At 44.8% G+C, this 25,189-nt stretch overlaps 1 long non-coding RNA gene across 1 annotated transcript in view; it reads right to left on the minus strand.

Annotated features, from left to right (window-relative positions):
- Nucleotides 1–2,784: 2,784 nt before the first annotated feature.
- The window catches only part of LOC117795218, a 37,583-nt gene continuing 15,178 nt past the window's right edge, over nt 2,785–25,189 (minus strand). Inside the window, exons 3-4 of the long non-coding RNA XR_004619105.1 lie at nt 3,666–3,918; nt 2,785–3,034 (exon numbers count right to left, since the gene is read on the minus strand). This is a non-coding gene — a long non-coding RNA (uncharacterized LOC117795218). The remainder of the gene's footprint in view (nt 3,035–3,665; nt 3,919–25,189) is intronic.

Genomic DNA, 25,189 nt, shown 5'->3' on the forward strand with positions numbered 1-25,189 from the left:
GATCTTATATTTTATTGTCCCATTCCAACCCCCCCACAGCCCCCTGAGGTAGATTTAAGCATCACCCCATTTTACAGAAAAAGACACTGAGGTTCAGAGAGGTCAGTAAGCTGCCCAAGGCCATTTGCTGATAAGGCAGTGGTCCAGGGAAGATCCCACACCAGGTCTGTCTGATGCCAGAGCCCAGGGCCCCCAGCTGCTTGGGTGGCATTCCCGAAAGGCTTTACGTTACACGGGCTCACATAGGCATTACTTATTGGTAAGAGTTTTCCATACACACATATGTGGGGGGACCCACTTGTCCCAGGTCTCCAGGTGCCCTCCTGGTTTTAGCATGTTCTGGAAAACGTCTCAGTCCCAGGCCAACAGGGATGGTTGGTCACCCTCCTTGGGGTCAGGTGTGTGTTTCTGCTTCCCTTGGGGCACCCAGGCCTGGTAAAAAGGCTTAGAGACTCTAAGGCTTAGAGATTTTTCAAAGGCACAGGGAGAGGTTATGGGAAGTCTGGCAAATATGTCAGAAAACCTGGCTTTGCCACAATTCGTGGCTTAAACCTGGGCTCCTTTAGATGCTTCTCTCATCACGTGAAAGCAGGTGGGATTGGCTTGTATTTCTCCCCAAGTCCTCCATCGATTATCCCGACGTCAAGCTTCTATCCATCCATCCACAATGCGGTGCTGTGGCTGGCTTCCTGGGCCTGAAAACCCACTCTGACACTCCAGCTGTGCGACCTTGGGTAAATCACCCATCTCTCTGTGCCTCAGTTTCCTTATCTGTAAAATGTGAGTAATAATGGGAATCCATTGCACAATACAAGCGAAGTATTTATAATGGGGCTCTGGCATACCGGAAACGCTCAGTAAATATTGGCTTATATTAACACTCGTTTACGGATGCATTCATTTCACTCAGTAAATATTAACTGAACACAGAATCCCGGACACAAAAGTCCTCGTGGTTCCCGCCAATCTCACATAAAAAAGCCCAGATTCCAAACCCAAATGAATTAACGACCAATTTCTTCCCTTCTGAAGTTGAGATTAAAGAGAGAGAGAGAGAGGCAAAGAAGGAGAGAGAAGCTATGCCCTCTCCAAGGCACAAGCCAAAACATACATCCCGCTCTGCGCGGCGAGCCATAAATCCATCCCCGGGTGAGAGCTCTTCCCAGCTGGCGGGGAGACCATCTGGGGCTCTGCGCAGCCCCTTCCCCCACAACTGGCTGTCATTACACACTGGGTAAGCATCAGGCCAGCCCCACTTCCCTCAACTACATCTCAGCTCGGCACGCAGGGAACAGCATAAGCAAAACACCTTCCTTCCTCCATCCTGTGAGCCTCCCAGCCTCCAGCCGTGCCAACTTTGGGAGGCCCCCAGCCATCAACGCTCGCCTGGGAATAAACCGTCTTGCTGAGCTGAGTGTGCCAATGCCTTAAATTGTTTTATGTTTTTTGTCTCTATGAATTAGAAGCTGTTAAGAGAAGGCCGCCCAAGGAAACCAAGCACAAAATATATTTGGTTACAGATGGATGGGAGAGGTTTCTTGTTGCCTTTTTGTTGTTGTTGTTTCCTAAGAGACTGAGCATGAACTGTTTTTGTTTTTGTTTTTTCTTTTTGAAGCCGCTGATACATTTGGAACTGGGTTCTTGGAGCCCAAAGGGTGTCAGGAGCACACCCTCCTGGGTGTGGGGGAGATGTTCCCTCTATAAACGTCCTGCTCAGGCAGAGGGTTGGTCCAGAATCTCCCTCACACACACACGGTGAAGGGCAACCTTGGCAAGCAGGGAAGACCCCCCCCCACCAGAGGCACCAGCCACACCACCAATGCTCTCTCTACAGCCTCCTCACCACCCCAATCCCTGCCGAAGCATATGGATTCTGAAGTTAGCACCTCGAGTACAAATCCTCCATCTTCCCCTCACCACCTGGGCAAACGTTTCATGCCTCAATTTTCTCATCTGCAAAACGGGGAGATTATGGGTACAACCCCTATGGCCACCACCATCACCACCACCACCACCCCTGAAGGCCTTATCTGAACAAAATCTAAATTTTGGAGACAAAGAAGAGTTTAGTTGAGAAGGACAGCTGGATGCATAAGCAAACATCATGGGGATGAAACTCAAAGTGTGACCCCACATGCATGCGACCCCCTAAAGTTGGGAGCTTCCCCTCCGACACACAGCTTCCTTTACATCACCTGGGCCAGAGTCTTACTCAAACCAGACATTAACTAAAAACAAGAGGTAACAGATGTCACTTGGAAGGACAGTCACATCACGTTGTCTGTGGGAGGCACATGGGTCTTCGAGTCCAGGCAAGCATGGGTTTGGACCTGGCTCTGCCACTTACCAGCTGAGCACCCCTGGGAAAGAACCTAAACCTCTCTGATCCTCAGTTTCCTTATCGGTGGCATATGGATCGTGACGCCGGCCTTCACGTTTGTCACAAGCTTGAGTTGCAATCATGCATGTACGGTGGCCGCCACTGTGAGGATTCAGGGAGTGTATTACCCCGTTATTAAGCCCCAGGTCACACAGAGCCTTATTCTCTACACACTCACACCAAACACTTTCATTAGCAGCGCGGTGGCAGCTCGCCATCTCAGAGTCAGCATGACAGCATGACAGAAGTTGATTCCAGAGAAAATAAGAAATTTGGGGAGTTGAAAACAAAGATGTCATTTTCATTGTAAAAAGACAATACTGTGAATTATAGCATGACTGGCTGCACGAAGGACAGTCACCTCATTTGAGATGTCAATGCCCAACAGGAAAGTGGCAGGGGGGTGGCCCTGTTTGGCATGGTGGAGGAGGACTGAACTTACCATCTAACTCAGGTGAGCCGACAAATCCAAACAGATTCGAGGGATCCAGTCCTGCTTCTTGTCGTATTTCTTTTAGATTTGTTTTTCTGTCTTTGGGTCAGAAGGAAAACCCATCAGATTGGTGGACTTCTCATTTTCCTACACGGTTGCCGTAAGCATGCCATTGACCTTCCCATAATCAAGGGTTCCGGCCAGAGCTCCAGCACAGGTAACTGATGGAACAAGAAGGTGAGACAGACCGAGTTTGAGCGGCTTTCCTCTGGGCCTCCCACAAAGAGGAAGCTCATTCAGTGGCTTAGAAAGGGTTTTGCTCGCTGGAAAGAGAGGAAGGAATCACCTGGGGAAGATAAGTAGAGGCCCCCTAAGTCTGCCCCAGTCAATGACAAACTAAAAAGGAAGGGAAATGTCTGTAGTTGTTCATAGAGGAAAATGGAGTCAGTATCAAGGACTGGCCTTTATTCTAAGAGTCTGTTCTTTCTATATGTACTGTTTTGCAAAGATTCCCTCTTTTGCATGGGACATGAGTGGCTAATGCCCGCCAGCCTTTGCTCTCCTTCTCCTGCCGACTGAAAGATTTCAGGCAATCAGGTGGCCGGCATCCACCACTCCTTGGCCTCTGCAGGACAGGCCTCCATTTGCTGGGCACATGGAGGAGAGAATGGGAGGGGGCCTGATGCTGAACCAGAGAAAGGGAGGGAAACACTGCCACCAGGAAGGAAGATGGGAAAGGGGAGGGACAGAGGGGACGGGAGGTTAAGTGATCCTCGTGGCACCGAGCTGGCGTGCGGTGGGGAAGGAAGAGGGCTGGAAGTTTGGACTTACTCTTCTTTCAAAACAGCTTACCTCAGGACTGAAACTTTGGAGTCATAGTTTTGATCAAGGTGCCCATTTACAAACTGACGGCTATTGCAGATGGCGATATTTAAAATGTTACTTAATTTGGCAAAGGACACTGTTGGCAACCCAATGCCAATCTCCTGGTGAGTTTTAGAATTACACCGTTTGTGACATTCCAAGGTTGACGAAGCATTGCTTGGACATATGAAGTTGATTTTGCTCCAAGTTCTTTTTATTCTGGGTACGAGGGGATCTCTTCCTGAAAGAAAACAGGAGGATAAACCACCTTCTGAATTTCATCAAAATAAACAATCTCTTAGTAATTTTTTAAAAGCTGATTATTGACTTATGAAAGTCTACATGATGCCAGATTTGGGGGTAATGGGAATGGAAATGAACAGTTAATGTTTGCGAGTAACTTCCACGGGGCAGGCATGGGATCATGCGCATTGTGTCTTACTTAGGGGGCAGGAAAGAAGGTAATGAGTCTTTTCATAGAGGGGAAATTACGATAGATGGAATGGGGCGGAAAGAGAGGAAGGAATCAAGAATGATTCTCAGATTTTTGTCCTAAACTACTGGATTCACTGTAGGGCATTCCTTAAACTGAGGAATGTTAAGTAAGGGAAAAATAGAAGGCTGGGGAAGAATAATGTGCTGCCCCTTTAGACCAGTAGAGCTCCCAGTGCCTAAGACATATCCAAGTCCCAATGGCCAAAAAACTAGGATTTCAAGTCCAAGATAAACACAGAATGGGAGACTTGGACTTGAGCATCAACTGTAGAGACAGTCCCAGAGAATACAGAACTCTATGTGGAGCCCCACCCACCATCTCATTACCCTCCACGGCTTGTCCACCTTCAAGGCGTTCGTTCCTACGGGAACACAAACCTCCCAGCAGAAGAATTACTCTTAACCTCTAGTCATGTGACTCTCAGTAGACAACCTTCAGAATAATAGTAACCGTAACCAATAGCTCTGCAGGACCTATGGCTTTCCAAGCAGCTTTACATACTAGATCCCACTTCTGTAATAGGATTCCTTGGGTTGCAAATGACAGAGAGCCAATTCAAATGCGCCCAAGCAAAAATGGAATGCACTGGGTGGTATGTTCACCCAGTTCCTACAGGAGGCAGAAGCCAAGACAGAATTAGACGGTTAGGAGGTCTACTAGGGAGATACCTGTGAAGGACAAAGAGTAGACCGGGGAGAGGCTTCAGACTGTGACACACTAGTCTGGCATCTGGGAGAAGAGAGAGGGGAGGAAACAGGATTGCCTGGAGAGAGCCTCAGATGGCAGGGTAGTTCCGATCAAGCTTCAGTGAGGCCAACGGAAGCCCTAGAGTGGAGAGAAATGGCCCTGCTCTGGGACCCCCACCATTCTTAGTCATTGGCTGGAGCAGCCCAGGACTGGTGAGGCTTCCGAGTGAACACTGGCAAATACTAAATTGCAAACGTTTGAGGCTTCCAACCATGATACTCACAGTGGGGAGACCTGAGGGACACATCCCTGTGGTACCCCAAGAAAGAAGCTTTAGGCACAGCTGAATCCCAAGTTCTATTAGAATATGTCCTTAAATTCCTCTTTTTCTGTCTCTGTCTGTCTCTCTCCCATATCTTCTTTCTACCCCATTGACTTCACATTTCTTCTGGGCCTAATTGGCATTAAAACCAAAGGTGGCTCTCAGCAATACCAGGCTTAGATGATTCCCAGAGAAGCTCGTAATATCTACAGGAGGGAAACCCACTGCCTCCCAGCGTCCCCCGTGATCTCAGCAAAGGACTCATGTGTTCGCCCTGAATCAATGCACCACATCCAAGGGGATGGAGATGCCCTAAATAGCCAGGCAGAAAAGGGAAGGAGTCTTTGAAGTCTTTTATGAGCTTAATATACTGTAAAATTTGAGATAAAAGAATATGATATGAAAAATGTCAATGTGTTCTAATATACTATGGAATAGAATGACTTCTGGACATAAATGTGTTTACAATTCTATTTTTATATGTATTGCATGGTCCATTGATATGAGAAATAAAAACAAAACCAGAAATCACTGGTAATTTCTACCCCCATGTATTAACCTTCCAAAAGACATACAAAGCCAAGATTTAAAGTAAAATATTTTTTAATTGTGCTTTGTAGTTTGATTTAATGCAACATGGCAATAGTGGTTTTCATTTTGGGTCACCTGAAGAATCTATTTTAATTTGCTTTTGGAGAAGTCCATTTCCTAAATAGATACAGTATTGCTATAACAACATGCAAACACCTTTTTGGTAATAAAAGTTGTCTTATTTACCTCTAAAAAAAAAAATCTCTGGAAAACACTCAGTATTAGGAAAGCCCTTCCCTATATGGGGCAGAGAAGAGCTGTCCAGAGGCAGGATAGTCAAGAAAAGTAATAGATGTCTACCATCATCTTCAAGGCAAGTGGGAAATCAGGAGAAAAGGTAAGTTCTTCATATGCGGAGGACCACGCAAGGCAGGCTGGGTGAGCACCTTTTTCTTTTGGGACTGCCAGATGAAGGTTAGTCTGGCTACAAGTACCAAGGTTCGATTTTGTTGGCCATTGGCTTAGATGTAAGCTGAACAGTAAAATTCTCAAACTAAAGCTAAGTATATTTCTTTTTAGAAAAATAAGTAGATGTCAGTGGAAAAACCTCAGGAATCCCAAATCCAAACTTCAGCGGTGGTAACCGCCATTTGCAAATGACATATTTTCCCGATTCGAGGCATGGGCTGTGGAATTCTCACCCCAGCTCTGCTACGTTCCTACTGCAGGGTCTAAGATGATGACTTGCTTGCTCCTTTCTGTCAAAATGAAAAGGGGAGAGGGATACTTTATTTTATAGTAAGGTCATTGTAAGAATTAGTTGAGACCATGAAAGTACCCGATACGGTGCCTGGAATTTAGGTGTCTGATATTATCAAAGCTGAAAGAGTGCATGCACTTCAGCTAACGTTGGCTTTCTGCCCTCTGACACCAGGCAGCCATGCAAGCAAGCCTGAAAAAGCCCTTTGCTTCATAATCCAATAATCCCGTGGAGCCCTAGAAGGGGAAGGGAACATGTTCCAAGCCCAACGGGCTATTTTTGGAGATGAAACATCATCCCATTATTTGCAGAAGAAGAAGGGGATGGGGCCGAGAGTGGTTCTTCATGTTAACCTATGCCTACAGTTAACAGTGCCTTGGGGAAGGTTCCATTAGGCAGAGAGAGATGTTTCAACATCCTAGAACACAAAGCACCTTTACAATCGTCCTTGATTTATTACATCTCTGAGGCTGTCTTCTGACTCCAACCACAATCCGTTTAGGTCCGCCCGAGTTTCTGTTCATGTAGATTTAAGGGCATGGCCACAGCCCAGTGTAGAGGGAGGGTCCCAGGGATCCTCACGTGCCCTGTCCTTAGCTTGACCCCACTTTCGAGGCCAAGGGGACACTCCAAATTCCTTTGGCGTTTGTGTCTTGATTCTCCTAGAATCTCACTTGGCTTATCTAGATACTGTATTAGGGCAGCGATTTCAAAAAGGAAAACAAAGATGTAAAGAGCTCATCTTTGAAAATCACGGTCTGTGCCCCAGCTGGCTGACAGGAGGCAGCGAAGCACTGGCTTTCTCTGCGGTCTGACGAAATAAAGACAATGGTGAAGAAGAGCTCCCATAGTAAGTCTGGGTGGGAGAAACCCACTGTTGAGTTGGGCAGGTGGGAAGTGAGTACCCCACCTCAACTTTCCATGCAGAGCCCACACAAGCCCCTGGCTGCTCAACCCAATATCACGGTCACACCAGGTCCTGGACTGAAGTGTCGGCACCACTTCTAAGAAAAAGTTGGGTCAAAACAGCGTTCTCTAACCTTGTAGCATGAAAACACGTAATTAGAATAATTCTTACAATTATGGAGTGATTAATATGTGTTAGACTATGGACCTCATTTCATCCAAGCAGATTAAATAAGGAAACTGAAGCTCCAAACACGGAAGCAAAATGGGCCATCAGCTCCACACCTAGCTGTGCTCCCAAAAGAAGTGACAGCACAGGTCACGAGAAAATAGGCACAGGAATGTCCTAACATGTTTATTTACAAGAGCCGAATACTCAGCATGGTATAAACATGTATCAAGAGAATGCATGAGTACATGGTGTAATATTCATTCAATGGAATACCTTGTCAAAATAAGAAACAAACCATCGCTACACACACAGCAACACAGACAAAACTCCCAGATATTATATTGAGTGAAATGAGCCACACACGGAAGAATCTCTTCTGTACCATCCTGTGTATGCGAATTTCAAGGACAGACAAAATTAACCAATGGAAGATGGAAGTCAGAGTAATGATTGTTTCTTGGTGGGAGTATAGATCCAGAAGCAGCATGAGGGAGCACGATGGGGTGCTATCTCCTGATCTGGGTAGTGGTTACACACACACAAATGTGATATATATACATATATAGTCCATATTAATCTATACGTAATCGCTGAACATTAATGCACTATAAGCACTCTACTTTTCCTGTGCTATACCTACATAAATTTGCAAAGAACGAAGGGAAGGGGTAAGGGAAGGAAGCAAAAGGACCTGCCTAAATTCCCACAGCTAGTAAATGGCAGAAATGGAATTTGACCCCAGACCTACCTGGATCCGGAGAGCGCTTAACTACTGGGCTATCCTGCCTCATAGCTGGCTTGGTGTTGACTACTGAATAAACATTTGCTGATGGATGGGTGTCTGTTTTTGGAAATGTAGCTGCAAAAGCTCACTGGCATTCAAGATTTAGATCCTGGTGAATTCCCTCTGACCTCTCCTATCATCCCTTGCAATGTCTCTCGTGGTTCTCGATGAGGAAAATTTAGCTCCAGAGAGGCTATAATGAGCTTCCACTGCAGGCTAAAGCTTCGTGGTGAATCTGGCCGCCTGTTCTTGGGCCATCCTCAAGGGAATGTGGACAAGAAGAACAGAGACAGGTATCGATCCTTGTTCATTATTTAAATGCATATGGCGGCAGGAAGCTCTGCTCAATAAAACCCTGACAGAGACGCCTGAGGCCTGAGTGATGGCCCCGGCAACACCCTCCTCAAGGGGCCTGAGACTCAGTTTCTCCAACAAAAACAATGGGAGTGTTGGTAGGTCCATCTCATCAAACCAGATGGCTGGGGGGCAGGGGCTGTCCGGGTTATACTTCCAATGTTTGACAGGTACGTGGATATGTTTCTATTGGTGGAGCGGGAGAAGTATTCAGTCATTTTTCTCCTGCTAGGTTTACTTTAAAAACCGAGTATCTAAAATATTGTGAGTTTATTAGAATTCAGTCTGTTCATAGAAGTAGCATCAAGGGCAGGAATTCCAACCCCAGGGGCAGATTTTCATTTTCATCTTCGTTCTGCTGCCTGTCAACACGGTGAGGTTGGGCAAATGCTTTCTCTAAATCCCAATTTCCATTTCTGAAACTGGAGAGAGTAATCACATACAATCCAACAGCTGTTGCAATATGAAGTGAGTTCTAACGCTCATCACAGGGCTTGGTACAGACTGTTCTTTCAATGGGCACATTATCATTCTAGTGCCAACGATGATTAAAGAATGATGACACCGATGACCAGGACGGCTGGAATTATACACTCAGAGTCACCCCTTAGCACTGCAACTAACCAGGTAAAAGAAAGAGCCATCTTTGAGATTTATATTATATTTAAGTAAAAGTCAACCCTAACACACCTTACAATGACTTTCGACACATCACCTAATCTTTCCAATTCTTTGCTTTTCCCACCTACTCACCCATAACCAAGCTTGGGCTCTCCCTCCATTATCCTCCCCAGGTTATGCTGGGACTCAACCCTCATTACTGGCCTGACATCAGGAGAGGAGGTAGCTGCTGGGGTGAGGACAGGGCATCTACTCTCCCAGGCCTGCCTCCCTGTAGTAGCTGAGCAGGTGAAATGAGGTTCCCAGCTTCATCCCCATTTTGAAGAAGTTTGGGGAAGGAAAGATGGTTCACTGACGCAAGGACGAGATGTCTGCAGCACCTACCAGCCTGGAGGAATTCTGGGCACTTCCTAGAAATGGGCCGGCCAACTTTTCAAGCTCTGGGGGTTCAAATTCTAGAGAGCCCAAATCTTCAGGAACCTCCACCAAATGTCACTACTGCATATCTCAGAACCCCAGATCTTCCCAACCAAAATGCATCTGGGAAAAGATTTGCCACGGCTGAGCGCTTCAACCTTTTGGGGGCTCTGCCACTCTATCTGACTCTCAGTCTGATCTCCAGTTGTGTTCTCTCAAACACTGCAGGAAATACAGTTCTCCTTGTAAGGTATCAAAAGGACTCCCTGACTCTCACACTTAGCCTTCAGCTGTTTGTTACTGGCCATCAGAGCATCAATATAACTTAGCAATAACCAGCCAACTCCCCTGTCCTAGAAAACATTGCCCCTCCATCTTTCAAATCTCCAATCCATTGCCCTGGCAATGATGTCGCCTCCACTGGTATGTTTTCCTTGGTCACCGCAAGTGACATCTTCAGCAACTGGGCTGCCACCTTGCATCAGGGACTATCGGTGACCCCCATCACACTTAGGAGGAAGCCCTCTTTGTCCGCTGGGCTGTGAGGGGGCCAATCCCAAATCCCCTTCTTACCCTCTGCTTTCTTGGATCACTCTTGGATCACCTGTGTTCATTTGGGTCCTCCAAAAACTTAGACACTATGACAAGAGGAGACCTGCAAGAGGTTCAGCAGGGAAATGTCTGAACAATGAAGGACAGGGAGCAGGAAAAAGCAGGGAGATTCTTCAGACCATGATGCAGGTCCAACACCCATGGAAAGGGAGAACAAAAGAGGCAGAATGAGGTAGGAAGAGTCTCGGACTACAGCTCAGTTCCAAAATATTTTGGCCAGGCCAATGATGAGTACTTGAACCAAAGTGCCTATCAGAGGAGTTGCACATCCCACAGGAATAGACCTTCATCGCCTTCCTTTGAAAGGGCTGTGACTGGCTGAGCCAATGCAGCGGAAGCATGATCTCCATGCAGACATGGTGCTGGATTCAGAGGGAAGGCAGCTGGGGCCTTCAGTCCATAATATGTTCCAAGGCAGGAGATCTGAGTGGTGTACTTTCAAAGCCACCAGACTGATAAACCCCAACTAACCTGAAATACCTACTAAGTGTCCCAAAATGTACTATACTGAAGATACAATGGTGATTGAGACAAACATGGTTTCTGTTCTCGAAGTCTAATGAGAAATATTAATGTATATATGTAATATATGCTATATATGTAATATTAAATCAGGATATAATTTAACATATCAAATATAAATATTTGTCCTATATGAGATCACATATTTTATATACATATATTAAAATATAATTGCAAGCCAAGATAAATGTTCACAGGGAAAAGAGCACAATTTTACAGATACAGAAAACAAAGTCATCTGCCATAGGACACGGGGTCAAGGGACTTATCCCCAGAGTGATGATCTTTACACTAAGGTAAACCTAGGTACATGGGAAAGGAGGGGGAGAAAATTCTAGACAGTTGGAACAGCATGGGCAAGATGCCCGTTGTGGGAGGAGAAGGGCACTTTCAAGGAAAAGAACCCTCAATGGCTGCAGCGCAGGATGCAAAGGGGGGACTGTTGTGTCACAAAGCTGGGGACGTAGACAGGGACATGCCCTGCATGGGCAAACACTATGAAGGGTCTTCATTTTTGTCCTAAGCACCATGGAAAGCCATTGACAGCTTTTACATGAGAGGTGGCATGTCAGATGTCATTAGTGCTTTAAAAAGACAACCGTGCCTACGGAGCAGGGAGACCCCCGAACAGGGCACCGTGGACATGAAGTCAAACAGGAGGCCATGCAGGTGGTAAATGGTGGTAACCGGGACTAAGATGGCGGTGGAAGAAAGACAAAAGAACGAGATTCTACAATGTGTCTTCCACTAAGGAAAGGACACCAGGGAACAAAAAGACTGAGAGGATAAGGCTTAAAGGTGATGACTTCGAGTTCTGTGCCTCTGAGATACCCATGTGGAGATGTGCAGAGCCATCTGGTTATATTCCCTGGAGCTCAAAGCAGCTGCCTGAGAGACAGATAGAAATTTGAGAACCACTAGTACAGACATGGCATCGAATCCACAGAAATGGATGAAGTCAAACTGAGAGAGAATATAGGGACTCACCCAGAGGACCTCCACTATTTAATGGCTGGGATGAGGAGGAGGATAAGCAAGGGGACAGAGGAATAGACAGGGTAAATCAGGAGATTAGTAGGAAATCCTGAAATTATTCAAGCCAAGTGAGGAGTTGTATCAAGAGGAGAGTGTGTTTGTGTCATATGCTGCTGAGAGGTCACATCCCCGGAGAAAGGAAGATAAGCATTGGATGGTCAAGTGTGATGGGCAGGCCCACTGGATTTAGCAACATCATGGAGGTGTTCAAGGACTGTATGGAGATGGGTGTGGGTGTAGAGGTGGGACGTAAGCCAGACTGGAGACAGTTAAGAGTGAGAGGTGAAAAAATACAGACAATGAATCTAGAAAACGCCACCTGAAAATTGTCATTGAAAGTGACACCCAACCTTTGATTATCTGGTCTGAGGAAGCACACATTATGCTTCTATTATTCCATACATAGTTCTGAAAAAGAAAAGAAGTCAAGACTCTCTGTACATCTTTCTATCTAACTTGGAGGCTCGAACTTCATTTTCTGATGAGTTCAGACCTAATGGAACACAGAGCTTTGAAGGGGTAAATCTCAAGTGCTAACATACGTACACTCACACACTCACACACTCACACACACATGCATAAGCACGCACACATTTTAAGATGCTTATATACAAGCTCATAATTCTTCCTGGACATCAAATGGCTCTTTATAGGCTCCATTTTGATGACCTAAGTATACTACAAATTAAACAGAAACATAAGGATTAAATTTCCCTCGAAGTACCACAGCTTTGAGGAAAAATAAGAGGAAAGAAAGAAATGCCTGGATGATCACGTTGTGGTTTTTCCTTTCCTTTATGATTCCAAAACTTTGCAAATACAGTCTTAAAGAGCATGTCAAACCCATATGACATCAGCCACCACATCCCACCGACGCCTCACCCTGAAGCGTCTTCTCCAGGCTGTCCTCTGTGGGCAAGAAGGAAGTGGGATGACAAATCCATGTTCTCATATTTTAATGAGTGGAAGCAGAGCCTTGCAGACTAGCCGAATTCTTAGAGGAAGGAATTCAGACACAACACTCTTTGTTTTCATCTGAGAGCCGTGTATTCATGATGAATGGGGAATGACCAAGACTGAAAAGGACACTACAATCTTGTAGTTTCCTAGCTTCTTTGCATGACACCATGGTAATGGACATGTTGTTTTAGCTTGGTCAGTATCCACTTGCCCCTTCAGTGGGAATGAATGTCTCCCCCCGCCAGTCCATGCAGTTAAAGACCCTTGTCTCTGAAGTACATATGGGAAGCAGACACTGCCAAGCAAAGCAGCCCATCCCAATAGACAGTGATTGGCTCAGGGAGGGGCAAGTGACAATGGATAGGCAGTCAAAAAGTAACTCTAGGTCTTTTCTTGGGTCTATGGGGAAAAGAGGAGCTCCCTTTCTGATGTACTTCCAGCAGGGAGAGCAGTCTATACACTTGGCAATGTCAGTGCCATCTTGTCAGGTTAACAGGAAGGGCAAACCCACCTGAGAATGGAGCCCATGTAAAAGGAAGCAGAAAGGAAGAGTAAACAGTATAAAACTCAGCTTCTAATCCATCATCTGAGCCCTTGGGTGCAGACACACCTAAATTCCAATCTATCAACTGATTTTTTATTTTTAGTAACTTAAGCCTACAAATTACTTTTCACTCTGTCTTACTGAGTTGGGATTTTGCTGTTTTTGACCGAGAGTCCTGATGGACCCAGCCCTTTCTGCGGTCCCCACGAGAGGATGAGCTATCTATTATTTGTGGAAACCATGTCCACCTTCCCTGCAGCCGTGGGTTAACCACCGTCGGGATGGATGCTTTGCAGCTGGGCCGGCTTTATGCTTACAGGATGCCTTCGCCAAGAGCAGATATTCAGAGTGGCCATCCGGCTTGCTACAGCCAGCATCTGTCCACCATCTGTTCCAACTGATCTGCCCCCGTGCCATACAGATTGATGAACATTTGGGATATCAGCTAGATGATCACATCTATACCACAAACCCAAGCGGGGGCGGCCCAAACACTAGGACCGCAAAGCACCTTTGTACAGATGACCAAGATAAGACTGGAGAGACCCCTCCAAGCTAAACCTGGGTTTGGCCAAACCTGGGTTTGAAGCTGGGACTTGGGTTCCAAGGCTCTTTGCATCACCCCGTGTTTTACACAGAAGGTAAAGATACATTATATGTTCCCCTTATTATTTATCGGAAACTGAGCTAAGGGATTTACACGCATTGAATCCTCACAACAAACTTCAGGAGGTCGGTTTCATCATCCTCTTCATTTTTTAAGGGGGCTGACACTCAGTGGGGTTAAGTTCATTTTGCTAGGCACTGGCAAAAACAGGATTTGAACTAGGATCTGCCTTCTCACAAAAAATGTGTGGCTTCTGCCCTCAAGAATCTAGTTGCAGAGATAGGATATATAAGCCTTTGTTAATCAAAGCAGAGCTGAAGACACAGTCTAAGGTCTGTCCCTTGTCAAAGCAGTGCTCTTTACTGTTATGGTCCCTTAGGCCATGGCTCTGCACACATGGGCTCCAGGAAATCATACCCCCACTGACATGGCCTGCGAAACACAGCCAAGCCTGTGTGAGTGCCCGGTGGCCTATGAATCCGTTCCACTCTGTTACCAGATGACATCAACAACCAAGCCACAAAAACCTAGAAATTAATTCCTATGTTAATCACACACCCAAAAATACCTACTGTCAAGAAAAAGGACTGGGAGTATCTCACCCCCTCAAACATCATTTCCAGGGTCTGTAGTAAACATGCCTGAAGCATTAGATACATTTCTGAAATTGAGAGGGGGTGGGGGAGAGACCTCATAGATCCTGATTAGGGTTAAATCCCTAGTGTTTCAAGATCCACAAACCCTCCTTGAATCCTGGGTTTTACTTCGATTTTCTGAGACTTCTAAAACTCTGTGTCTCCATCCAGTCTCTAAGTAAGTCTCTGCTCTTACACATTCTGTTTAGGACAGTGGTAAAGGCAAAACCTCTCCATGCACCTCATGCCTTATTTTAAATACAATCTCTGAAAAGTTGGATGATGACCAGACATTCTCCCATTCTGGTTCAAGAAGCCCGTGTTTATTTAACTGATACATAATAAGCCCATTTGCTTTTACCTTTAACCTCTTAAAACGCTCTGTGGTTTTCATAGATTTCCTTTTCACATGTGCTGTGATACCCACTTCCATTTTCATTATATATGAAAGCTGTGTACTTTCCATCAAGTCCAGGTCTGTGTTTTTTTTTTTTTTTTCCAGTAAGAATCCACTTCAGAGCTAAGTAGAATCTCTCTCCAAAAGCTAAGGGAGTTTTTTACCCCCCTTGTCTTTATCTGGATCTGTGTGATGGGATCAGTATAAAATGTGATGGAGGTGTGAACCTCTGAAATATTTATTTGAAGAACAAAGGTTCCTATGGTTCGGTTTCTAGTGGCCATCACCATGTCAGCCAAGATAGGATGGTTTTTGCTGCAGCAACAAACAAGCCCCAGGTTCAGGGCCTTAAAACAGCAAAGCTCCAGTTCTCATTCACAGTGTATTTTTATCACAGGTCAGCTGAGAATTTGGCCCCATGGGTCCTCACTCTGGTACCAGGCTGACAAAGTAGCCAACATCCAGACCCTCGCAGGTTACCGTAACAGAGAGCAAGATCGATGTGATGAATTGCACACTGGCTTTAAAACTTCCACCCAGGGGTGCCTGCGTGGCTCAGCTAATTAAGCATGCAACTCTTGACCGCGGCTCAAGTCATGATCTCAGTGTCCCAGGATCGAGCGCCGAGTTGGGCTCCGTGCTTAGCGTGGAGTCTGCTTGTCCCTCTCCCACCCCCAATTGCGTGCACTCTCTCTCTCTGTCTCTCTCTAAAATAAATAAACAAATAAACAAATAAATAAAATCTTTAACAATAATAATAAATAAAACTTCCACCCAGAAGTGACACATCATTTCTACTTAATATTTTGTGGCCAAAGAAAGTCATCTGGCCATGGCTGTTCCTGAAAAAATAAAGCAAAACTGCCCCCCAAGTGTAGAGATTATACACCATCTGGTTGGATGGATGCTTAGAAATGACCAACAAAATGAAAAGACAACTTACAGAACGGGAGAAAATATTTGCAAACCACTTACTGGGTCAGAGAATATCCAAAATATATAAGGAACTCTTACAACTTAGGAGCAAAAATAAGAATTAATGAGTTAATTAATAAAAAAAAGAACCCAATTACAAAATGGACCAGAATAGACATTTTTTTCCCAAGAAGACATACAAATGACCAGTAGATATATGAAAAGGTGCTCCACATCACTCATCACTGGGGAAATGCAAACCAAAACCATTGTGAGATATCACCTCACACCTGTTAGGATGGCTGTTATCAAGAAACAGAAGATAAGACGAGTTGGTGAGGGTGTGGAAAAAAGACAACTTTGGGGTGCTGTTGGTGGGAATGCAAACTGGTGCAGCCACCATGGGAAACAGTATGGAAGTTCCTCAAAAAATTAAAAATAGAACTACCCTACGATCCAGGAATCCTACTTCTGGGTATATATTGGAAGAAAGTGAAATCACTCTCCCATGGAGATATCTGACTTCCTGTGTTCATTACAGCATTATTCACAATGGCCAACACATGGAAAAACCTAAATGTACATCAACGGATGAATGGATAAAGAAAATGTGGTATGTACATAAAATGGAATATTACTCAGCCTTAAAAAAGAAGAAACTCCTGCCATTTGCAATCGCATGGAAGAACCTGGAAAGCATTCTGCTAAGGGCAATAAGCCAGATATGACAAGAACTGCATGATCTCACTTATACATGGAATCTAAAAGAAAAATTTTTAAATTAAAAATAGTTGAACTCATTGGGTAGAATGATGGTTGCCGGGGCGGGGGGTGGATAGAGAGACACTGGTAAAAAGGTACAAACTTTCAGTTATGAGATGAATCAGGTCTAACATCTGACATGGTGACTATAGTTGATAATGCTCTGTTGTATAACTGAAATTTGCTAAGAGAGTAGAACTTTAGTGTTCTCACACACACACAAAAAAGGTAAATATATGAGGTGATGAATGTGTTCATTAACTCAGTGGTAAGGATCCTTTCACAATGTATCCATGTATCAAATCATCACATTGTATGCTTTAACTATATTACAGTTTTATTTGTCAGTTATATTGTAACAGTGCAGGAAAAAAAAGACTGTCATTTCTAAGTCAGAATTTTTATACCCATCTCTCTTGGCTAAGGTAAGAGAAATAACCTATCTCAGCCAGCTATCCAGATGGAAAGTCAGAAACTGAAGAATTACTCTTGGTACCTCCCTCTTCCTTAACCCTACACCTGCCACCCTCCACTACTAAGTGTTTGCACTTTTCTTCATCTCTGTTTTCCACATCCATTCACTTCTTCCCAACCGCATACCTGGCTTAATTCAAGCCACCATGCTTTTCTTCCTGGACCGTTGCAATGGCCTCCCCTTGAAACTGGCTTTCCAGCTTCCACACTCGTCCCAGTCTATTCCCCACCTTGCAGCCCTGAGTGATCACATCTGACCCTGTCACCCCTTTAGTGTGATTATGTGAGAAACGTCTGTCTGAGCCCCTGGATCCAGCAGTGTCTGAAGCCAGACACCCTTACCAGTTTCGGTTAGTTTTCAGCCCCTTGCAACTAATTCATCTGGCTTATTCTTATCTCTTTCCCCTACCATTGTGGACATCCCTTGGTTATCTGTGTATCCTAAGTGGCCGATCCAATGCTCAGTGCACGTTAGGCACTCAACATATTTGCAAAAAGGAATTTATCTGCATGATATTCAGAGTCCTGTTCTAGATGAAACAGAGTCTTGAAAGGGAAAGACCTTGGCTTTGTCCTCGAAAAACCCACAAAATGCCACCACTCGAAGATGCCAATGTCAAACCTAACGGTTGACAACAAAGTTATGTCTCTAGTTCTCTTCTTCATCAAGTGGTTCTTAAGAACAGTTTAGGGAGTTTTTCTCACTCCCTTAAATGTGGTTTTGTTGGGCGCCTGGGTAGCGCAGTCGTTAAAGCGACTGCCTTCGGCTCAGGGCGTGATCCCGGGGTTCCGGGATCGAGTCCCACATCGGGCTCCTCGGCTGGGAGCCTGCTTCTTCCTCTCCCTCTCCCCTGCTGTGTTCCCTCTCTCGCTGGCTGTCTCTCTGTCACATAAATGAATAAAATCTTTAAAAAAAAAAAAAAATGTGGTTTTGTTTACTTGCTTCCCAACCCCCAGGAAAGGCTCTCATCTCCTGGGCCTCTTTCATTTTCAAGTCCAGCCCTGGGAAAAAAAAAATGTGCGTGTAGAAAATCCTATAATTACCGGATCTGATTTTCATTTGAACTTTTCCTCTCTGACATCACTGCAAAGTTCCTTATGAATGGCAGCCAACAAGGCCCCAAAGTGTGTCTGTAATAGGGAATCTGCTGGTGTGTGTACGTGTGTGTGTGTGTGTGTGTGTGCGCGCGTGTGTAAATGTGTGTGTCAAGGAAAGCGTACAGGGTGTGTGTGTTTCTGTACACATTTGAGTGTGTACATGAATGAGTGGTATGTAAGTGAATGCGTACTGGATAGATGGATGTGTGCTGTGTGTGTGTCAGTGTGTGTGTACGGGAGTTAGTAGGAGGCTATGAGTAGATGCAGGGGTGCACGTGCATCTTCATGTACATGTGAGTGAACGTGGCTGTGTGCATGTGCATGTAAGTTCACAAGAGCTTTACAGGTGGGGCTGGTATTTGAAAAGACAGACTAAGTGTCAGGCAAGAGAAGGACTAGAGGACCCAGAGAGGGAAAAACACAGTGCAGTGAGGACACGCGTAAAGTCACAAGAGGTCCCATCACAGGGACCAGAGATAGAGGGAGGCCTGGGCTCTCCAGGCAGGAGGAGCTTGTGTGGGAAAGCAGAGGTGTGAGTGGTCGGGGGGTGGGCTGTCGTCATCCTCAGAGAACGAACCCACAGAGCTGTGCCTAGTTGGGTCCCCAGCAAATCACTGAAGAGAGAACAATTTGATGTGTGAAGCTCACAACAGGATATTTATCTTGGACAGACGACCCCAGACATTTTGTAGGGAAAAGTGGGCCTGAAGTGGCAGTGGACGGGGTCTTCCAGGGCAGACCCCTGGCTTATTCAGAACATAATGACGAAGACAGGAACTCCAGAGCTGGGCATCATGAGTTTGAATCTAGGCTCTGTTGCATCGTCTTGGGTAAGTTAACCAATTTTTCCCTGCCCCAGCTTCCTTCATCTGTAAGACGGAGAATATGGTAGAATTTGTCTCCTAGGGTTGTTCATGATGACGGCTAGATGGGAGAACACATACAAAGAGCTTAGAATAACATCTGGCTAGTTTTTTTTTTTTTTAAGATTTATTTATTTGAGAGAGAGATGGAGAGCACGCATGAGTGGCGGAAGAGACAGAGGAAGAGGAAGAGAGAGAATCTTAAGCAGACTCTGCCCTGAGCGGGAAGCCCAACACGGCTCAGCTTCACAAACCTGAGATCATGACCTGAGCTGAAACCAAGAGTCAGACACTTGACAGATGGAGCCACCCAGGCGTCCCTAACACCTGGTAATTTAAGTGTTCTTTTATCATCATCCCTGTCACCATCATCAGTGCCTCCCAGCATTACGCAGAAGGTGGCTAAAAATGTGATAGGCATTTTATCTATGTTTGCTGAATGAATGAATGAATGAATGAATGAATGAATGAATGAATTATAGAGCAGTGCTACTCAAATTTTAATACACACGTAAATCTACTAGGGATTGTGTTAAAATGCTGGGACTCTGTGCTTCTAACCAGCTCTGGGTGACACTCAGGCTGCTGGTCCACACACCACACTTTGAGGAACAGGGTCCCATAGTATCTACCTGTTTGAGAATTTAAAAAACATAGTTATTCTTATGCCGTACAAACATGGATACACATGGAGTGGAACGCAAAGTTCACACATATTTTAAAAATAAAGGCCAAGGATTTGAAGACAAATAGAAAACAACATGCTCGGGTCCATCCAAGATTCTTGTCACACTTTGCTGATACACTTGGAGTTCCTTGAGAAGAAAAGTTTGAGAACTCCTGCCCACCCAAGATCTCAATCCTGGAACGTGCCACAGTGAGACAACCCAGGCGTAGTCTTAGAAATCGGTAAACCAGTCCATACGGTGTTTCCAGATTACCAGGAAGAACTTTCTTGCCCCCAAACATCTCCTTCAACCCCAGGTTCCTGCAGGGCTAAAAGAGGCACCAGAAGGGACACTGGCTGTTGACCACCCAGCCTCTGCCCATTCCAATTACCCTTTGGTGGACTGTCCCTGTGTATTGCCAGATACTGCCTGGTAGGATGGCGTGACTGCCCACGACCTCCCATGGCCTGGTTCCTCGGCCCTCTCTCCAGTCCTCTGAACATCTCTGACAAACCCACTACTGCCCAGAGCAAGCCAGATTTGGTTCTGCTGCTTCCAAGCTTCCAAGCTACAGTCTCATCAATACTTTCTTGTTGCTTTGGGCAAATGCATTGATTCCCAATAAATAAAACAAAAAGAAAAGGAAAACAACGAAGCGAAAGTTAAAAACAACCTAATTATTTTTAACAATACGAGATCACTTACGTGAGTTATGGGATAGTCATAAAATAGAGTATTACATAGCCATGAAAATTAATCCAGAAATCTTGTAAACATAATACCAAATTCAAGATGCTACACCCAGAAGACTACACACTATGTGATTCTATTCGTATACAGTGGAAAAGAGGTGAAAGTAATCTATGGTGTTGAAGGCAGGACACGCCATTCTTGTTGGTGTGATCAAGACTGGGAAAGGGGCTGGAATGTTCTGTTTCTTGATCTGGGTATTGTTTTCAAGGATGCATTCATTTTGTGAAAATTCACTGAATCCTGCTTTAGGATATGTGCATTTCTTCTGTATGTACGTTACAGTCCAATAAAAAATTTTAATGATTAAAAAAGTAGTATAAAAATTTTGTTTCACGGACCCCAGAAAATCACATAGAATTCCTCAGAAACCACCGCATTAGCACAGGGGGGACCCTGAGCAGGAGGGTGGGGGCCACGTGAATAAGATTACGGACCTCCAAACACAGTGCACCTACAGCAGGTCCATTTCTATCTCTTCTACACATGAGGGAAGGATGGAGGGGTTCACCAGGACACGCAACTGTATCTGTAATGTAGTGTTAACGTATCGAAGACAGGGAGGGCGAGAGAGAGAGAGAAAGAACAGATACCAAACTCTATTGGGATTTTCTGTTTTAAATATCAGGCTCTTTAGGTGCTGAGACCTCCCAGGCTGGGACTAGATCTTATTCATTTCCAGAATCTAGCACAGTGCTGGGTTAGCAGTCAGTGCTAACAAGTGTTTGTTGAATGACTGAGAAAATTAACACGGTAAAATTAGATTCTTGGAAAGACTGAGCTCCTGAATCAACACTTGCCTGAACCCCTTCCCCCACCACTGTCAGGCTTTCAATTACACTGCATTCCCTTTGGTGTGAAATCCAGTTTCAGTTGGGTTTGCTAATACCCGAACCTGAAAGATTATAAATCTTAATCTCTTTGTGCCTCAGTGTCCTCACTTGTGGTCCTGGTATGAAAATATGGAGGACATGAATTGTTAAAAGCATAGACTTTAGAGTCCAGAAACCTAGACACAAATCTGTGTTCCATCACTAGCTAGCTGCAAGACCCTGGGTGGGGGGCACTTTATTGCTCTGAGCCTCAGTTTGTTCATCTGTAGAATGGGGACAGCATCTGCTTGCTGAAGCTGTTGGATGTGTTAAATGACATAAAGTTGGCAAAGCTCTTCACACAGAATTTACCCCACAGTAGCACTCACATAGATCATCATTTGTTGTTGTTGTTGTTGTTGTTGTTGTTATTATAGCAAGATAAACTGATTTACGGAATTATTATTATTATTATTATTATTATTATTATTATTATTATTATTATAGCAAGATAAACTGATTTACGGAAACCAGAGCAGAACACAGGCCAAAGGGAAGCAAGATCGTTCTGGAAAACAAACCAAGGAGAGGAGTTGTGCACAAATGGAAACAGCAGGCTTTGAGGCAAACACAAACATTGCTGTCGAGAGGAAGACAGAGGCAGAATGAGAAAGAGGACGAGTATTTTCAAGCTTTAAATGAACTGTTTTCCCCCGACTCAGTTCAGACAGAAAAGCGCAGTCAGATATAATCGAGGGCTGACAAACAGCAAAATATTTGTTCCGGTAAATACACTCATCTCTCCAAACTCACTTGAAACATTTTCTGCTTTCTAAAGAAGCTCTTATGAACTCGGAGCCGCAAAAAATCACCTGGCGAGTGGCTGTTAAAAGAGGCAGCTCGGCGCTTCCAAGAAAAGGCCCCCTAGCCCTGAAAAATCCACGCCCAAGGCCCCCCGGCTGGGCGTCGGGGAGGGTGGGTGACCTCAGAGGGGCCTTGTACCCACTGCCACTTAATATGCAAATCGAGGTGAGCCATGGATGGGGCTCCTCCGACCACGGAAGGCGTGGGGAAGGGGCAGTGGGGTGGACTGAGGCCTCCCTCCCAAGGAGAGGGAGGGACACTTGCCCTGTCTTTTTCACTGTTTGGCATATAAATGTCTAGGCAGTCCTGGGGCCTGGACAGTGCAAGCGTCTAGGTCAGCACCATCCAACAGAAACACAACACAAACCACATTCATCTTGTAAATTTTCTAGTAGCCACATTAAAAAAACAAAAGAAAGAAAAGAAAGAAAGAAAGAAAGAAAGAAAGAAAGAAAGAAAGAAAGAAAGAAGTGACATTAATTTGAATTTTACTTAACTCAATATGCAATCAATGTAAAAATTATTAATGAGCTAATTTACAGCCTCTCCCCCCTAAACCTTCAAAATTCAGTATGTACTTTATTTACACTTAAAATTCACCTTTTTCTTCTTCCCAAAGCCACAAAAGCGAGCCTGGCTCAGGGATCGAAAACAAGGAGGTAGGGGAGAGCCCACCGAGATGAGCTAGTGGGAAAAACTTCTCTGAAGGCAAGTTATCTGTGGAGGTGCCTGCAGGATGACAAAGTAGCCATGAGAAGCCCCCTCTGCGGTGGCGGGAGAAGACTGTTCCAGGCTGAGGGAACAGAATGTGCAAAGCCGGGAGGCAGCAAAGAACAGGACAAGTTCCAGCAACTGAGAGGTGAAAACACCCACCCTGGATGGGAATGGCGTGAGAAGAGGAAGAAAGGGTAGAATGGAGGCAATGAAATGATGGGCAGATAAATATAACACCACTAGAAGGATGGTTTCTCCTTCGGATCACATCTCATGGTAGAATATCTAAGGGATAATTGATACATAATATTTCATAAAGAAAGTAGTGTTTCATGCTATAATTTGAGGAAAAATGAAAGTGACATGAAGGTACTGAAAATACAAAATTTACACTTTGTAACCTTCATGGAGTCATAGTGAAACATTTTTCTTTTCATTGTTAGATACAAGGAAAGAAAAGCATCCGCAACAATGAAAGGAAGCATGGAAACTTTTGGGAGAAAAGGCATAAGTCATCGATTAGGTCCTCCTTTCCAATTTCATGACGCCACCTCCCCTAAGCCTACTCAGCAGATCCTTTCAATGAACTTTTCAAAATGAGTGTGTCTTTGAAGGTTTCCATGACCATGGAGTGATGACCTCAGATCTGATTTATTCATGACCTTGTAGACCAATTGACTATGTCATCCCTGATTATTCTGTAATGGGCAGTGGGTCCCACCAAACACTCTCGGCCTTCCTCTTGTTACCCCCAATCTCTTTATCCTTCTCTGTCGTTCTTTGTGGTTCTCAGACTTAAATGTGCATGCAAAACTTCTGGGGGATTTATTTTTTAAAAATACGGATTCCCAGCCAATCTCCCAATAACGTCCAGTACAGTCTGCCTGGCATGGAGGTCAGAAATCTTCCTTTCACCAAGCACCCTCTTCCTGGTTGTCTCAGATCAAGTGGAGAGCGGATACTATTTTACGAAACACCTAGGGCAACACTGCCCCACAGCCCTTTCTGTGATCAGAGAAAAGCTCCGTATCTATACTGTTTACCACCGTAGCCACTACCACATGTGGCTACTGACCACTGGAAATGAGGCTAGGGGAACTGAGAAAGTGAATTTTTAATTTCGATTAATTTTAATTTAAATAGCTACATACAACTAATTGGTATAATAAGCCCTTCTTCCATTAATAAAATTCAGGGCAGTGAACTCCTAGTTAGGGAAGTTCTTTATAGACTCTTTAAAGAAACTCTTTATAGACTTGTGTACATGATTACTCATCCCCCACAATTAAATCAGTTTGGGGATACACACACACACACACACACACACACACACAGATTTTTTTTTTTCCTTAACGTGAGCTTACCTGTAATTATCATTTACTTCCAGGCTCATCAAAGACACTCTTGCTCAATATTTACCATCCCCAGAACACCAGCTAGATCCAGCTCTCAGCATACAATAAAAGTCAACTCAGGCAAGGCACAGACGCCCAAAAAAACTCTCTTCAAAGAAAAACTCAGCTTTTCTCCTCTCGTGCCCTCAGGACCTCATGTGTATGGCTCCCTCACGGACCCTAGCTGCCCAGGGCTCATGGAAGGCATTGGAAATTAGCTTAAAGAGGAAGAAGGTCATACATCTCAAGAGTCCCTTACTGTAGGACCTGGAGCAAGACTAGGGACCTCAGTTTCCCCATCTGCTAGGTGGAGGCGCTTTGGCTAAATGAGCTCAAGGATTCTTTTGAGTTTTAAAAATCTTACTTAAATTAGCACAATTTATCCAAATGTACCGAGAAGGCCCTGGTGCAATTATACATTTGTTAAATGAATAAAGCAAGTTTCCCGATTTTGGAATATATGTGTCTATACACATACCTAGATTATTATCATATGCAGATATGCACACACAATAGATAGCAATAGAGAAAGATAGCCACATAAAGAAAAAGTCCACAAGTGCACACACCAGAGTGTAACCAAGGGTTAACAAAAGTAACAGCCTCGGGGACGTCCATGATCAACATCCACAGGTCTTGGTAACATGGGGCTCCATCTTTACGTAACCACAGCGAATTCCCAGGCTCCCTCTTTCAACCCATGTGGTTTGAATGCGTAGATTCCACCAGCCTTCCCCAGCTCCCGTGATGGGCACATGACCCAGGGCTGGCCAATAAGAGCCCAGCGTCCCCCTCAGCAGGCCAGGCTGCTCAGGACCCAAGCCAGCCAATCAGAG

This window comes from Ailuropoda melanoleuca, chromosome 12 (assembly GCF_002007445.2).
Source record: "Ailuropoda melanoleuca isolate Jingjing chromosome 12, ASM200744v2, whole genome shotgun sequence".
In the NCBI taxonomy this organism is placed as follows: Eukaryota; Metazoa; Chordata; class Mammalia; order Carnivora; family Ursidae; genus Ailuropoda; species Ailuropoda melanoleuca.